The sequence below is a fragment of the Chelonia mydas genome, chromosome 1, assembly GCF_015237465.2.
Source record: "Chelonia mydas isolate rCheMyd1 chromosome 1, rCheMyd1.pri.v2, whole genome shotgun sequence".
NCBI lineage: Eukaryota > Metazoa > Chordata > Testudines > Cheloniidae > Chelonia > Chelonia mydas.
In genome coordinates, this window is record NC_057849.1 from 17,448,212 (window position 1) to 17,455,505 (window position 7,294).

General features: G+C 46.8%; 1 long non-coding RNA gene across 1 annotated transcript; it reads left to right on the forward strand.

Annotated features, from left to right (window-relative positions):
* Positions 1 to 425: 425 nt before the first annotated feature.
* Positions 426 to 6,054, forward strand: LOC122461973. The gene is made up of 4 exons (XR_006284285.1): positions 426 to 554; positions 4,627 to 4,749; positions 5,051 to 5,193; positions 6,023 to 6,054. It is a non-coding gene; the product is annotated as an uncharacterized LOC122461973 (long non-coding RNA).
* Positions 6,055 to 7,294: the final 1,240 nt, after the last annotated feature.

The window sequence follows — 7,294 nt, forward strand, 5'->3', positions numbered from 1 at the left end:
ACTTTGTTATTGTGGGGCAGGGGTAATAAAGTGTGTTACCATTGGTGTGTGACTAAAGAGCAGCAGAACGGTGTTTGGCATGCCCTGATTGAGGGACTTACCCTCAGCTGAATGGCTAAGCAGGGGGTAGGGTGCCAAAAGCCAGTAGAGATGAGAGAGAGTGGGGATAGGTGTTTGTGTCTGGGGTGCTGAAGGGCCTTAGGCACTATATAACCCATCCTCTTTCCACCGTGTAACTATAGAGTTGATTAAGACTCAATTGAGAGTCCTTTGTGGCAGATTAATAGAGTTGAAATAACTGATAACCAGGTCTAAGCATTAGCCCTGGTTTGGGACAGTGCCTAGGGTGAAAAAGACTGCCCAGCCTGCATTAGCAGTGAGGCACCCTCAGTAATAGCTGAACTTACTGAGAGCTGTGTCATGGAGGGGGGACCTTTAGACATCCTAGAGTGTGTGGTGGAGCAAGCAAGGTGCTTTTACTCCCCCCATCTCCGGGTGGGAGGTGAATTCATGTGAATGCACCTCTGAGCCTTCACTGACCAATGATAACAACTGTGAGTGGGGTGCAGTGGAGGGAGTGGGGAAGGGGGTGGTTAGAGGAACTTTTATTTGTTGGACTTAAGGACCTGAGGCAACAGACACTGCCCAACGTACTCTGGGGTGGGTGTTTTGCTCATGGTCTTATGCTTATGGAACCATGCTTGTGTGTTTTCCCAAGTTAATGCTGGGTTATTTTCCCCTTTTTTGTTAAAAGTTTCTTTTCTACATACACACAGTCAGTGCTTGCAAGAGGGGAAGTGTGTACAGGTGCCCGGGATGGTGTGTAATTGGCCCAAGTTACTGGGTGGGGGCTTGATTCAGTTCTGTGTTGTACTGTTAAAAAGGAACCCCTCAATACTGAACCCAATCCTTGTTGCTGCCGGCTCTACCTGGCAGAAGGGTTACACGCTCATCATCCGAGACAGTGAATACAGCCTGACAGTGACAAATACTTGGACCACTGTGCCCAGGTCTTTGTCCAGGAAGAAGGGGCTAAGCTTCCTGTTGAGCGGAAGGTGCAAGAAGGCATTTTTAGGGAGTCACGCTACTAGCTATCCCTATATTTCTCCCTTAGGCCATTCAACGTCAGTTTCACAGTCATAGCATGGTGCACGTGCCTTGGTGCCTTCAGCTGCGGTGCTGCAAAGGGTTCAGAGAAATCCCACCAAAGCCTGAGTCTCAGGCCAAAAGCCTGCAGTCAGGCAGCTACATGTTTGTGGTAGCAAGTGAGCCTTTAAATCTGGAATCTTCTGCACTAGCAGTGATTTGATTTTATGCAATGTCTCTCATGCTACAGTATTGCTAAGCATGTCACTAAATCCTTGCACATCAAAGGAACAAAGTAAACCAAGCAAAACTGCAAAAGCTCTATTACAATTCAGTTTTAGTTAAAGGTGACTTGACAGCCCTAGAGACTGAAGTCTTTTAGCTCGCAGTAAAACTCACCCAGACCAAGTAGGAGCTGTGTGCAAACTTCCCTCACTGACGGGCAGCATACCTCTGCACCTCAAGGAAGGATTAGGTACTGGATAGCTAACCAACTATTCACGTTTAATACTGGCTCTACCACCGATTTGCGAAGTGGCCTTAAGCAAGGTGTTTAACCTGTTTGTAACTCAGCTTTCCTGTCTGTAAAATGGGGATAATATAGCTTACTGTAATGGATAAGGGCAGAAAAGGTATGTACCCTGTTTTGTGTGTCTAGAGAAAGTGAATGAAGCCAAAAGAAACAACTGAAGCCAGGAGAGAAGATGGTCCTGGGGAATAGTGTTTGGGATGGTGAAGTATAGGAAAACCCAGAACATGTCCCTTTAAGGGCCTGGGACCAGGAGTCTGGAGAATGGGTGGGGAAAAGGATCCGCACTCTCCCAGCCAGCGGAGACAGGTGCTTGGAGTTATTAGACCCACCTGGGGAGGTCACAAGAGTGATTAGTTGACTGGGTGAGCGACTAAAAAGGGAGCTCCAAGATCGGTCAAAAAAGGAGCTGGTGCAAGTGCTCCTGACAGGCAGAACTCAGGCAGGATGCTGCCCCAACAAACAGGGCCGTGAAACCCCTGAACCGGAGCAGAGAGTCTGTAGGCCAGGCCAGGACTGGAAACAGTCCCAGAAAAGGGAGACTGTGATCTCTAAAGCTGAAGGGTGAGTGGAAAGAGGCCACTGGGGAGCGGAGTTATATTTAATGATTTAGGGGGAAGGGGGATATTGTTTCAAAGATCTTGGCTGTGACTGGATTAGGACTAGATGACCTGGATGTAGGAACAGAGAGCACGCTAATTAAATCTGCAGATGATACAAACTTAAGGGGTATTGCTAACACTTTGGAAGACAGAGCTAAAATTCACAGGGATCTTGATAAAGTGGAGAACTGGGCTATAGACAACAAAATGAAATTGGACAAAGACAAAGTAAGGTGTTACACTTAGGGAAGAAAAACCACATGCACAAATACAGAATAGGGGATAACGGGCTTGGCAGCAGCACTGCTGAGAAGGATCTGGAAGTTGTGGTGGATCACAACCTCAACATGAGTCAGCAACGTGACACTGTTGCAAAAAAAGCAAATGCAATTTTAGGTTGCATTAACAGAGGCTGTCAAGGCTGATTCCCCACTCTGGCACTTTGAGTGCAGAAGGTAGGGGCCCACAAGGATTCTAAAAATTAATACTGGCCACTCCAGGCTGGTATTAAACTCCCAAGGTTACAGCTTTTCTTTGACCTTGGATGGGTAGATGCTGCCACCACCCAAGTGCAAAAAAACCCCTTTGAGAACGCAGGAAGACGCACTTGGGAATTCCTTCCTGCGCCTCAAGCCCCTTCACCCCCTCTCCGGGGAAGAGCTGAGAAAGAAAACAGAGAAAATCAGCTGTTGCCACCAGCTAACTAAACAACATCTGCACAAACCTTGTAGGACATCAAGATCCAATCTTGTTCTTAAAAAAGGTAAATTTTATTAAAAACAAAAAGAAAGAAAATACATCTTAAAAACTCATACTATTGCTAGATTTTAAAAAGAACCACTTATAAGTGTTAAGCCTCAAAATAACTTTGAGGTCCAGTTTAAAGGTTACCAGTAAAACAAAAACACCTGGGGTTATCACAGAGGCGTTCACAAGCCAAAAGATCTATCTGGCTTTAAGATTAAACTCGATAAGTTTATGGAGGAGATGGTATGATGGGCTAACATGATTTTGGTAATTAACTGATCTTTAAATATTCATGGTAAATAGGCCTAATGGCCTGTGATGGGATGTTAGATGGGGTGGGATCTGAGTTACCCAGGAAAGAATTTTCTGCAGTATCTGGCTGGTGAATCTTGCCTATATGCTCAGGGTTTAGCTGATCGCCATATTTGGGGTCGGGAAGGAATTTTCCTCCAGGGCAGATTGGAAGAGGCCCTGGAGGTTTTTCACCTTCCTCTGTAGCATGGGGCACGGGTCACTTGCTGGAGGATTCTCTGCTCCTTGAAGTCTTTAAACCAAGATTTGAGGACTTCAATAGCTCAGACATAGGTGAGGTTTTTCAGGAGTGGGTGGGTGAGATTCTGTGGCCTGCGTTGTGCAGGAGGTCAGAGTAGATGATCATAATGGTCCCTTCTGACCTTAGTATCTATGAATCTAAATAAACGAGAGAAACCTAATGGTGTCTTCCTAGACATTTCCTGATCTACTTACGTATCTGGGGTTTCAAGTGAGTAGTTCCTAGGTAGGATTTGATGATTTTTCATACCTGGCTCAAAGCTTCTTACAGCATTGCTGCTCTGTGTCTCCTCTCGGGAAGAACAACCACAGACAGACAAAATGGGAGTCTTGTTTCAATTTTAAAGAGTTTTAGCCTTCCCATTGGCTCTCTTCACCAAGTGCCCACTCACTTCCCTTTACCTATGCATGCAGTCAGACTTTTTAACCCTTTACAGGTAAAGCAAGTAGAGAACAGCTACTAACGGGGATTTTATAGCTAACTGGCTGGCTGGGTGTCCATAAAAGGTAGCTACCGCTCCCTTCATTTATCACAGAGGCGATAGCATGCAAGTCACATGAGGTGATCATGCCGCTCTACTTGGTGCTGGTTAGGACTCAGCTGGAGTACTGTGTCCAGTTTTGGTCATCAATGTATAGAAAGGCTGTAGAGAAACTGGAAAGGATCCAGAGGTGAATGACAAAGATGATCAAAGGGATGGAACGCAAACCATATGAGCAATGGCTGAAGGAACGGGGTATGTTTAGTTGGGAAAAGAGGAGATTGAGGGGGGACAGGATAGTGATCTTCAAAGACTTGAAAGGCTGCCATAAAAAAGATGGAGGAAAGCTGTTCTCTCTTGCCACAGGGGGCAGACAAGAGGCAATGGGTTCCACCTAGAGCACAGCAGATTTAGATTAAATCTCAGGAAAAACTTCCTCACTATAAGAACAGTAGGACAATGGAACAGTGTCTAGGGAAGTCGTGGAAGCTCCTTCACTGGAGGTTTTCAAAAGGAGGCTGGAGCCATCTGTCTTGGATGGTTTAGACATAACGAATCCTGCATCTTGGAAGGGGGTTAGACTAGATGACCCTTGCGATCCCTTTTAATCCTATGATTCTATTTCCAGGAACCTTCAGGGAAACTGAGGTAGGGGATTCCAGTGGCATGCTATACCACAAGGGTGTGTGCTTGAAGAATGCAAACCCACCTACCTTTGTCTACCTTCCAGGGGGTTCTGAGGATTAATTGGGTAAGGTAGTGCTTTGCAGGTACAAAGAACTAAGTACCATTAAACCACCCTCAGTTATACCCATGGCAGGTGAGTTCACCAGGTATAATTACAGGTCAAAACGTGGGAGTGTGCTAATAAAATATGCAGAAGGCACAACATTGGGAGGTATTGCCAATATGGAGGAAGCCCAGAATGTTGTACAAGAAGATCTGGATGACCTGGAAAACTGGAATTATAGAAATGGGGTGAAATTGAATAGTGCAAAGTGCAAGGTCATGCACTTAAGGACTAACAACAAGAATTTTTGCTATAAGCTCAGGATTTACCTGTTGCAAGAGACAGAGGAGGAGAAAGACCTGGTTGATCACAGGATGACTATGAGCCACCAATGTGATGCAGCTGTGAAAAAGGCTAATGTAGTCCTAGGGATGCATCAGGGGAGGTATTTCCAGAAGCGATAGGGTAAGCGTTAGTTCCATTATACAAGGCACTGATGAGACCTCATCTGGAATACTGTGTGCAGTTCTGGTCTCCCACGTTTAAGAAAGATGAATTCAAAGTGGAATAGGTGCAGAGAAAGTTTCTAGGATGATCCGAGGAATGGAAAACCTACCTTATGAGAAGAGACTCAAAGAGCTTGGCTTGTTTAGTCTAACCACATGAAGGCCAAGGGGAAATATGATTGCTCTCTCTAAATGCATCAGAGAGATAAATACTAGGGAGGGAGAGGAGTTATTTAAGCCAAGCTAGGTGTGAAAATAAAATTTCTCTCTTACTGGTGTGGGGGGAAAGCTGTCCCCCCACACCCCCCGGAAGGGGCAGGGCCTCAGGCAGAAGGGGCGGGGCTGGGGCTCCAGCGGCGATTTAAAGGGCCCGGGGCTCTGGTCGCTGCCACAGTAGCCATAGCAGCCAGAGCCCCGGGCCCTTTTAAATCGCCGGGCCCGGAGTAGCTGCTCCTTTCGCCCTCCCACATCGACAGCCGGGGGGCGGGGGGGCAGGGAAGGGGGCAGGGACGTTAAAGTGCAGCTGCTTTAAGCAGGGTCCTTTTGCCGCGGCAGCACTTTAATAGCGCTGCCCATTTTGCGCCCTCCCGTCGGCGGCCCTGCCAGTAGGAACCCGGCAGGGCCGCCAACAGGGGGACGCAAAAGGAGCAGCGCTTTAAGCAGGGTCCTTTAAAGCCTTGCTTTCACCCCTGAGCTAAACACCAGTGTGGACACAACAACAAACAGAGATAAACTGGCCATCAATAAGTTTATTCTTGAAATTAGACGAAGGTTTCTAACCATCACAGGAGTGAAGTTCTGGAAGAGCCTTCTAAGAGGAGCAGTGGGGGCAAAAAACCTGACAGGCATCAAGACTGAGCTTGATAAGTTTATGGAGGGGATGGTGTGACGAGACTGCCTACAATGATGGCTAGCAGCAAATATCTCCAATGGCCGGTGATGGGACACTTGATGGGGAGGGCTCCGACTTAGTACAGAGAATTCTTTCGCAGGTGTCTGACTGGTGGGTCTTGCCTCTGTGCTCAGAGTCTAACTGATTGCCATATTTGGGGTTGGGAAGGAATTTTCCCCCCAGGTCAGATTGACAGAGACCCTGGGGGGGTTTTCACCTTCCTCTGCAGCATGGGTCACTTGCAGGTTTAAACTAGTGTAAATGGTGGATTCTCTCTAACTTGAAGCCTTTAAATCATGATTTGAGGACTTAAGTAACTCAGCCATAGGTTAGGGGTCTATTACAGAAGTGGGTGGGTGAGGTTCTGTGGCCTGCCACGGGCAGGAGGTCAGACTAGATGATCATGATGGTCCTTTCTGGCCTTAAAGTCTATGAGGCCAGAATTTGCCCAAAAGTGTTGTTGTTCACACCTCTTTTGTGCTCCGCCACTCTGCTAAGATTGTCAGTTAGGGCATCGATTCTCAGACGTTTCAATATGTAGACAAACTTTTCCATACGGGGACACCTTCTCCCCCTCCCTGCCCTTTCATATAGCTAGAACTAGAGCTGGGCAGAGAAAGGTGATTCTGCCATTTCATAGAGGATTTCAATGTTTTGATGTTTGGTTTTGTTCTGATTTGGAACTAAAACCAAACATCTTAAAATTCTCTGCAAAAGGGACTGGAGGCCTGGCTCTGGGGCAGTCTCCCTGGCAGGCTGCCCTTGAGCTATGAGCACTGGAAGCCATGCAAGCCTGGAAGTCTGAGTTCCCTGTTGGCCTGCCGGGGGCACTGCTGAGGAGACAGGTAGGGGAAATCAGGCAGGATTCTGGCAGAAATTCATGGAAATTGAACGTTTTGTTTTCAGTGAATGGGCAATTTCTAACAAATGGAAGTTTCATCTGAATTTTTCCAGCCAGGTCTCCCAAGACCACCCCCCACTTTCCATTTAGCAATATGGGAAAGAATGGATGGTCATGACCCCTTGCAACCTGTTTTGACTCCTGGTCCATTAACCCTTGAATCTGAGCTAACTGGTGGTGATCAGTTATATGATACAAACATTGTCCAGCAGGAAGTGAACTGAGAACCACCAAATTCATTTAACATAGCTCAAAACCAGCTATCCG